Source organism: Coenobita brevimanus, chromosome 51, assembly GCF_032717465.1.
Source record: "Coenobita brevimanus isolate Jiangsu-jjx chromosome 51, ASM3271746v2, whole genome shotgun sequence".
NCBI classification, from domain to species: Eukaryota; Metazoa; Arthropoda; class Malacostraca; order Decapoda; family Coenobitidae; genus Coenobita; species Coenobita brevimanus.
In genome coordinates this window covers 34,429,504-34,440,345 of record NC_137004.1, presented here as the reverse complement: position 1 = coordinate 34,440,345, position 10,842 = coordinate 34,429,504, and positions in this window count along the sequence as shown.

The following is a 10,842-nucleotide window of genomic DNA, read 5'->3' as shown; positions in this document are numbered from 1 at the left end:
TTATATGTGGAACACCTGTAATTACCTTCACCAAAGAAGTTTTAACTCTGAGTGTTTATCTTTTCATGTGTCTGTCTGTCTGTCTGCAACATGATGGAAAACTGTTAGGTGGTATTGCACCAAATTTAGCATACTGACTGAAGACAATCGTAGGAACAAGTTTGTAAATTTCGTCGAAAAAAGTTAAAGATCAAGCCTTGACAAGAAGGTGAATCACAAAATTATTCATATTTCACGAATTAAGCACAACAAACCAAGATCTCAATGTTGCTAATAGAGCCCTCTTTCATTTCGTACTATAATCTTGGCGTATAACCTTAAATTTTTGTCAGGAGTTCAAGACGAAAACTTGTATGATATTGAACTTGGAATTACTTATTTTCTTCTTTGTGTAATGAATGGGATAAATGGAAAGCTCAAACATCAAATGCTTCAAATTTGTCATTAAAAACTGGGGGTTTATCCATACATTCGTGCTCTCGGTTTTAATGATACGTCCTAGTGTTTTGCTACTGTGTGTATGCATTAAAGATAAATGTACCGGAAAGGAACAAGATGAGATGTTCCTCTTCACAGTGGTCAAAATCTTGTCTAAGATTACCGTTCAGTTTGTCGGCTTTCATAAGTTTATTTCATCTGCTTTGAAAGTCATTCTTTTCTTATTGTTACTTGACAAGTGTTGTCAACTTGGATCACTGGACGAATTTTCGTATAAAGTATGATACAGTTAAAGGCAGTTGATGCAGTGTCGATCAAAATCTGAATTTAAATCTGCTGTCTTTCATCTTCCACTGTGTCCACTGTCGCCCATGTAGCTGTCTCAGAAAAGAACACATAGATATTATGAACTTATGGTTGGTGTGGGTCCCCTGTATCCACTCACTCGTTGTAGTGCTACCTCCATACGTTTATCAGTATACCAGTAAACCATATAGTGCACAAGGTAGCAACCATATAACCAGTGCCTGGACGCCTGACGATCTAGTAGATGTGATCCAAAAGGGTTGAAACGCATGGGCTGATTATATTTTATTGCTACCAAGTCGACATTCGTGGTGTGCGACTGGTTATCCACGCTAATGATGACAAAATGCCATTAAGGGATGTGTGTTCACCTTTGACACTAAATGGCTACAGTATATTGAGAAGTTCCAGGCTCATACTCTTTTGATTGGGTAAAACAAGACTGCATGATGAAGACAAAGATTGCTTCATTTTTGCATGAAGATCTAATCACCCTCAAATAAGCCGGAAAATCTACGCGTTAAAAAGGCAAATTATGGGGTCGTAGATGGAAGGGAAACACACCCTGTTCAGTTGAGAACATATGAGTAAGAGCACCGTTGTAACCTTATCAGCTCGGATATCTAGTCGGTTGTTTCACTGTCATAATGAAGGGCAGGGCGGTGGTTCTGATGCAGCATGATAAGAATGTCGTTGGCCAAGATATGTGTAATGAGGAGGCCAGAACAGTCAAACTCTGGGTCGTGATCTCGTTCGCTATGGAGTCTCTGGTATCTCTCTAACCACATGGCATGTAATGGAAAGATATTAGTAACGCATAAGATAATATTAAGATGTAAAGAGTTCTTCTAAGCAGTGTGAAGGGAAGGGCTTTTACCTTTATCGATTCTCCTCCTCCCACAGACTCCCTTCACACCCTCTTTCTTTCCCGCACTGTTGCATAATTATCTCCCTACTGTCGCTGTTTCATGGTCACTACTTTTCAGCACTATCTGCTTGCATCCCTCCTCCATTACGGAGGGCTCGTAGCACCCTTCTGGTAACTCGCTCTCATTCCACCTGTGTCCAACTCTTTAATGCAGGAGTTTTACCTGATACTTCATGTACCATTATGTAACATGTCAGTTCTGTTACTGTCATTCTCCGTCCGTATTTCTCTCTGCGTATGACTCCAGTCCGTTAAATGTAGTGCGTTTAGGCATCTTGAAATAAACGCATCTTGATCTTAATCTCTTTTGTTCCGTTTTTCTATTTTTTTTATTTCAGGTTTGCAGCCTTTTGTTCTTTCTTCTTTGTATGAAAAATATTAACCGTTGAAAAGGAAGGTGCTACAGAGTTTTCCAAGTTGACGAGAATACGGTCCTGTGTGAGCGAATTAGCGTGTATAATATGGTGACCGTTTCCCATGCTTCTGCTAAAGGACTGCAGTAGATATCATTATGGTTACTGTGTAAAATATTTTCTTGTGCGTTCAAAATCCATGTGAGAGTTTCCTGTAAGGAAACCTGCATATATACATACCCAGTACGAGACACCATATGAGGAATGGCAAAGCAGTTCATTATATCAGGAAGTCCAAAACAAAATTCTTCTTTTAGTGGAGGCTGTTGCTAACTCTTTCAGCTCGCTCGAGGTGTTCTTAACCTAATAAAAATGGTCTGGCGTAGGAAGACCGAATATATATATATATATATATATATATATATTGTGTATGTATGTATGTATGTATGTATTCTTGGACTGAAAGCATTAAAACTACAGATTAGGAAGAAACATAAGACTTTCATAATGAATTTATTGTTGCCTTGGTCCAGTTCTGTGATTTTTAACCAGATATGTTTAGCAGTCAGATTCATATGCTGAAGTGTTTAACTGTCCCTCTTCTCTATTCGCATTTCGCTCTCATCTCCATATTGTTCCAAGGAAAACAAATCGTTAAAGGAGAGGTGCTAGAAATCCTCCTAAACTGACTAAAATACGGCCTAAAGTATGTGACGCTGAATGTGAAAGCAGTTAACAGAGAAGCAACGCCCCATGGAGGATTAATGTGAAAGCAGTTAACAGAGAAGCAACGCCCCATGGAGGATTAATGTGAATGCAGTTAATAGAGAAGCAACGCCCCCTCCTCCACGTGACTGAGCTGTATCTGGGAGCTTTCTATGTAAGCCGGAGTTCATAAAGAACACACGGCTTCCTAGTCTGCCAGAACACAGCCATATACTCTGAAATGGATGGTGCGCTGATTCCTTCGTATGATGAAATACAAATAAGATAGGGCCTATTACCTGAGATACATTCTACATAATTGTCTCTTTTATTCAAGTAAATACTCACAGCCGGGTTCACCATTCATGCCTCTAACTTTCGCTGCTAAAGATACATTCAGAAATATCATGCAGCCTAAACCCACACCATCTTGTTCGATTTAGAGATATCTTGGCGGCCAGAGGATTACAAGATATCTAAATTAACCTTTTCTCTGCCATGGACTCACTGGATTTATCATTCAGACTCTCCACGCATGATTCTATGTATATAGCTGAGAATAATCCTAGTATTGTAGGGATTAAAGCACGTCTATTCTGTGGTCAGCCAAAATTACCCTCATGTGTGCGTATTCAGTGCAAGGTGTAAGTGGTGCAAGGCAACATAATCACGACCAATTTCATCCATGAGTTTTTGAAATCTTGAATAAAACCCATCTCTGAATAATAAATGAAGTCTGGTCATTTTGTTGCCGGTAGCGATAATAAAACGACATATTTGTAACCATTTCCTATCTTTACAGGTGCTTTATAATCGACTACCATATAGAAGTATCAGGGGCTATTTTGTCTCTTCGTGCTCTCAGTTGTAATAATACTGCAAATGCTCACATGGGGTCCTGGTCCTGTTTTAAGGGGCTATGGGAATTTCTTTGCACCTTTTCTACATAGATTTATTTTACATATCATAGGCTACACTTAAAATAATTTTACGTGAAGTCTATGGCTCTTATAGATATAGTTGTATCAATAACATTCAAGAGGATACTGAGATGTAATGAGCAAAATAAATAGCTAAGGAAGAGGCACTACGAAAACTCCAATGCCCACTCTTGGCGCCAACTTCTTCTCCCACATCCATGCCTTAAGTTCCAATACACTACACTGATACACTACACTACACTACATTCTGATACCCTGTCATTAAAATGCGATACACAGAGCACTCAGTCTCGGCCAAAAATGATCAGTCATACGAGATCATCATTCCTTACCCTACTGTCAGCCATTACACACACTCACGCTTAGTGGCACACACTCTTGATTCAGCAACACACTCAGCACACTTATCAGTTCTAGAAGCCACGTTCATCCGCACTCTACTCTTCCACACACTTTCTCAGTCCTTCAAATAATTTCTCTCTTTTCCTTACCTTTTCACATTCTTCTTACTCGTCCTCACTCTTTCCTACTTTTCCACACTTTCATTTTCTCACTTTTCTCAATCTTCTAGACTCTTTCTTACTCTTCCACATTATTTTTCACGCTGTCTTACTCTTCCACATTCTCACTCTCATTCCTCCACATGCTCTTACTCTTTCACCCTTCCTAACTTTTCCACACTCTTTCTTATTTCTCTTTTGTCTTCGTCACTCTTCGTCCCCCTACGTCACTCTTCCTCACTCTTCAATACTCTTCCTCACTCCTTGTCACTTCCATATTCTTCTTCTCTCTTCCTCACTTTTACACCATCTTCACCTTTCTTTACTCTTCTTATTTTTTCCTCACTCTCTCACTCTTTGTCACTCTCCGACATTCTTCACACTCGTTCTCACTCTTCTTCGCTCTTCACACTGTTCCTCAATTTTCCATATTTTTCTGCACCCATGTACAACTCTTCCACACTTCCTTACTCTCCCACACACCTCATTTCCACACTTCCTCACTCTTCCACGCTCACTCTTAAGCTTGTCCTCAGCTTCCTCTTCGTCACCTATACAAACACTGACTCACCGACAAGCTCACTCACCGATTCTAATAACACCCACACTCATCCTCGTTGCTCATGTCCTTGCCTCCATCCTAACCCCTTATAGTAGATTTATTTTCTATTCTCTCTCCCTATAGTAGATTTATTTTCTATTCTCTCTCCCTATAGTAGATTTATTTTCTATTCTCTCTCCCTTTAGTAGATTTATTTTCTATTCTCTCTCCCTTTGCTAGATTTATTTCTGTTCTCTCTCCCTATAGTAGATTTATTTTCTATTCTCTCTTCCTTTAGTAGATTTATTTTCTGTTCTCTCTCCGTTTAGTAGATTTATTTTCTATTCGCTCCCTATATTAGATTTATTTTTTATTCCCTCCCAATAGTAGATTTATTTTCTGTTCTCTCTCCCAATTGTAGATTTATTTTCTATTCTCTCTCCCTTTTGTAGATTTATTTTCATCTGACAGAACTGAACCATTCAAGGCGTCAATGCTAAGTCGTGGTTGCGTGCACCTTAGTGATAAGGTAAGAATGAGTCTCCTTGTTTACTAGTCAGATTTATCCTTTAATCTGACTACACCTGGTCATCGACTAAGCTAAAAGGGGATACGATCTTTGCTAGGTGAAAGCAAACCGACTGTAACACTTTTTCCTCAGCGATTTATTTGCCGTACTACACATTAATTTTCCCGTTTAAGTTATTCAGGCCGTTCTAACATCGATATTATTTGCACATACATGTAACCTACAAGAAAATCCTTACATGCCAGGTCCAGAAAAAAATCGCTAAGAAGAAGGTGTTAAGGGACTTTTGTAGCCAAGGGGAAGACGGTCGCTTATCACATGCTTAACCTTTTCAATATTATACTCTTTTCACTCTAACTTGGCCCAGATTTTCGCCCGTTTGTACGAGTACCATATTTCACGTAACTCGGTGGCATAGCCGGTAAAGACAATACTACGGCTATACAATCTTCGTAGCACTTCTTCGTGACTAGCACCATATTCTAAAGTTAATGTATTGTTGTAGCTTAGTATTAAAGATGGAGGGAGGAAACCTTTAGGCCAAGTTTAAGTAAAAGGGGTACAGGATTTCTCTCGAGTGAACGAAATGGGTCGGTGTTAGCTTTCATATCGTCACCCTCACAAAGAAACTGCATAAGTCATTTTTTCTACTTTTCGGGAAATAGAAAAAAAAAAAAAAGTCTCATTTTCTTAATTTTCCATGGCTAAGGCAAAAGCTTGAGGCGCATTTTAGACCACTCACACCCTACTGTAGACCCGGCAAAAGCAGCTATACCAATGGGTGCGCCACGTGATGAAGAATTTATTTAGGCAAAAATCCAGAAATCGCCGAGAAATGACTTAGGCAGTTTCTTTATGAGGGTGACGATATAATAGCTAGGTGTACCAGTAAAACACATACAATTATTCACCAATATTTTAAAAACATATTAGTATCAGGATGTCTCGCAATTGAACAAAATTTGGTGTTCGCCTAGGGAAAACACACACACACACACACACACACACACACACACACACACACACACACACACACACACACACACACACACACCAGCAGATGAAATGTGACCAACCTCATTAACCAAAGTGCCTTCTTACTGATTCTAAGACCTACACTTTTTTTTTTCCTCATCACTACTGTATGTCTCTCTTCAATTCATGCTACTCTCACGATGATCCTCAAACACTCTCAGCGCGTTCACGTATGCACACCCTAATTCACTGACATCTTTAGCTCGCTTACAGATTATAAAACACACACTTCCACATTCTCCCTTACTCATATCCTCAACTCACTCTTACTCTCATTCACATACCCTAGAAGGAGGCTTACTGTATGTTTATTAAGTGAAGGAGCCTCGTTAGGAAGACAATATATTTTTTACCAAGGACACGATCCGCACTGGTCCTTTTATATCCAGGTCCCTAATTGTACTATAGAGTGAAAATGGACAAGGGGGCAACAAACCTAGTCCACCAGTTTGACCAGTCCGAGTAATCATACCCTTGAGTTACCAACATGATCAGCTCACTTACCTACCCCAACACACGCATTATTCCTCACTCATCTACTCTTAACACTTACAGTCTTAGTTCGCCCTTACGAAGGTCCACAACTTAAGCTTAATCACGCAGGCACACCCTTAGATGCAAGTATACTGTATACTCTTCTCAGCTTAAGTAAAGTATAATTTGCTTCATTACACATTTGTCTTCATTCATACGTCTACCAAGCTATTTAGAAAGGACAAATTGGATATGACAGCCGGGCCAGTTAAGTATCCATTTAATGTGGATCCACACACCTCGAGCTATCGCGGGGAAGGTGGCGCTAAGTTTACGGTAATCTACCTCGGCCACGAAGGTACTGTAGACAAGTACATGAAGAAAAGACAGAGTGAGTAAGATACTGAACCAACAAAACATCTCTGTTATGGTGAAATTGTATACCATGGCAATGTTTTCGTAAATATAGGGACAAGTGTTTTGTCTGAGGGATTGTGTTTAGGCGGGTTGTGGGCGGCCCTGCACTGTCATCCTGAGTCATCGGCAAAGGAGATTTCGTAGCAGTTCTTCCTTACTTCATTGCTTGGGATAGCTATCTATCTATCTATCTATTGCCAGACGCCTCAATCCCGTTTGGGGTGGCCACAAACAAATCGCCTCCAAGTCGCCCTGTCCCCCGCCATTTCACTCCCCTGCTCCCAACTCACACCCCCCTCTCTCATATACCTCTCCACCCCATCCCTCCATCTCATCCTCGGCCTCCCCCTCCCTCTTTCCCCCTCCACCTCACTCACATACACTCTCTTCGTCAGTCTTTCACCCTCCATCCTCTCCACATGGCCAAACCACCTCAGTGTGTTCCTCATAACACTTCCTATCACATCCACATCAACACCACAACGCTCCTTTATATCCTCATTCGTCAGCCTGTCTCTCAATGTGACTCCACAGGCTCCTCTTAAATAACTCATTTCCACGGCTCTCACTCTTGACTTGTGTCCTTCCAACAACGTCCAAGCTTCACTTCCGTACGTTAGAGTTGGTATCACAATACTGTCATGAAGTAACTTTTTCACTTCCATGCTCACTTCCCTGTTTCTTATCACTGCTTTCAAAGAACTGCTTGGGATAGCGCACCGTATTATTTCTTTATACGTTCCACATATGTATATATATTTTTTACCTATATGCAGGCATAGTTTGCGTCAGTAAAATTATAAGTGTGTGTGTGTGTGTGTATGTTTCCGTATTCAAATTGGGTCGTAAGAGATTAATACTGCAGGGAAAATTAGAGGGCAAGTGACTGGGGACTCAAAAATGTTTACTACAGGATGGGAATGTGACAGATTCATCGAGATTCTCTGTAGTTCAGTTCATATTTTAACAGTTTCAATACCATCGCGATCTTTTTCTTTTATTCTTTCCCTTAATTCCCTTTAATATAAGAAAGACTTTTTGAACTGAAAGCGTCAGATATAGCTTTCATTAATGCCTGCACAACGAGAATCTTCCCTAAGCTGAACAAAACAGACAAGAGATAGTAAGAACGAAATTAAGATGTCTATGGGATGGGCGGGCTGAATGTGGGAGAGTCGGTTTGGGGCTGATTATGTGTTTCATGCTTGTTTGCCACACTGTAACACACTTCCTTTTTGTCCAGAGGAACAGAATATCTTTTTTAATCTGGAGGAACAGGTAATTTTCTTTAATCGGGTGAATTTTGTTATTATTTATTTACTTAGCGTGTGTCAGTATCAAGGTTATTTTCGTTTCTTTAGGTCAGTATTTCATTTTTTTTTTTTTTTTTTTTTTTTTGGTCTAGGTCTCGATTTTTTTTCCATTTAGGTGTAGAATTCATAATAATTAAATTCCATGTGTAGATTTCATGATTTTCCCTACTTTTAAGTGTAAATTTTTCTTTTTTTTTTTTTACCTCGTCAGTCACAGAATGGTCATTGTATTTTAATCTCCACATCTCCAGTCAGTTTTATTCAGTGGAAAGGCTGCATACAGTCTTCAGTAACACATTTGACACCAGGAGCCCAGTTGTGTGGTAACAGCAAGAATACAATATAATCTCGACATCAGAACGCGATGGTTAATTCTGGATGTCTATATTTATTTGTTCATTTATGTAGTTCCACTTTACGTCCCGATTTCATGACTCTTATTGTACATGTAAATTGTCATGATTTTCGTATAACTCACATTTGCAATAATTGTAGGTGTAGTATTCTTTCTTTCTTTCTTTTTCTTTCTTTCTTTTCTATTTTCCTACGTCTAAGGTGTTGATGAGATAATTTACCTCGTAGATTTCAGTACCAATGATTCTGTGATTTATTAATTTCTAATTGCAGGTTTTTATATCTCTATTTTTTTCCATGAGTAAGTTATACCTTTTCTAGATATTTTTCATCTTCATTACAGGTAAGTATTTTTATTAAAGGTGTGAATATTTTTGTTTGATTTCTGTCTGCCGATTTCTTGATTCTGTAATTCTACTTCTCATGACTTTATGTCCTGTGTGCCACCACGAATCTCTCCAGTCATGCCGGTCACAGTGAGGTGGCTTAGGGGGCGTTGAGGACCTGATAGATAAGCACCACTCCCCAGTAGATATCACACTGCTGCGGAATGAAAAAAAAGTGTGATAAGTTTAACCGTTGCGTACAGATCATAAACTTTCTTGAGCATGAGTTCGGTAATTATGATGACTTATTATTATTAGTGGTAGTAGTATTTTTATTAGTAGTAGTAGCAGTAGTAGCAGTGGTAGTAGTAGCAGCAGTACTAGTAATAGTAGTAGTAGTAGTAGTAACAGCAGTACACTCATTATCATCACCATTATTATTATTATTATTATGATGATGATGATGATTCTAAGTAGACGATTTCATTCAGCTCAAGGGAAATTCTAGTATTTTGCTATGAATGGATTTATGAAGTAGCAAACTCCTCCAGGTAGAATGGTCTCCCTTAGACTGAAGAAAATCGTCTCAAGGTAGCAAGAATAAAATTAAAAACACATTATCAGGCAGAATGATTTAAAATTTCTATAAGGGCCCTTGTTTTGGTGTTTATTCTCTCGTCCAGCTCCCAAACACTTCACAGCAAAATTTCTTGAACTTAAACTAGCCTATATTTGTACAGGTAATCTCCAATCATTTAGCTCCACTCATTCAACTAGCAAGGACTGGATCATCAAACAGTGGATATTGGAATGAAAAATATAACTCAGTAAAATGATCCCTGATTTTAATGAACTGTCAGACTCCAATAACTCACTCCCAGATGAGAATAATCGTTGGTCAGCTTCATTCATTCATTCATTAAGTTAGAATTCATTTCACCAACAAACTGAGTGAATGCTGAACTGAAAAATACGATTCAGTAATATGATCCGTGAAAATACTTAACTTTCTGGCACTTATAACTCTTCCCAGGTGAGGAAAATCGTCATATGGTTTCATTCATTCATTCATTCATTCATTCAACCAGCAAGCACTTCACAAACTGAGTGAATAATAAAGTGAACAATACGTCTTAGTCAAACGATCTCTGATAATAATTTACTCTCAGGCTGCTATGACTAACTCTCAGATGAATAAAATCGTCTGGCTTTGCCTGAAATAAGCTACACCAGTCACTGCGATCATGAGGAGGGTTAATGACGACAGTGTTAACCTCTAGCCTCCCGTGACACTTATAGGTGGTTAAGAAAGCTTGGCGTTAAATTGAATAGAATGCTTGAGTTGATTTGACCATGAGAGCCAATCGTTATGGAGACCTGATGAAGGCTGTGTATGATCCCACTTGTTTGAAAAAGCTCTCCTAAGTTTAAACACACACGTTTGAAAGTTAATGAAAAATATATCATCGTATGGAAGGCATTAATTGTATTGAAGATTTGTTTACGGTAAATATTGAGTAAGAAATACTTCCCCTGTTAACTGCTGCTGCTGCTGCTGCTGCTGCTGCTGCTCCTCCTCCTCCTCCTCCTCCTCCTCCTCCTCCTCCTCCACCCAGTTCGTTATTGGCTCTCCTCTATCAGTACTAATCAGTTGTCTCAGTCCGATAACACTCACCAATTTT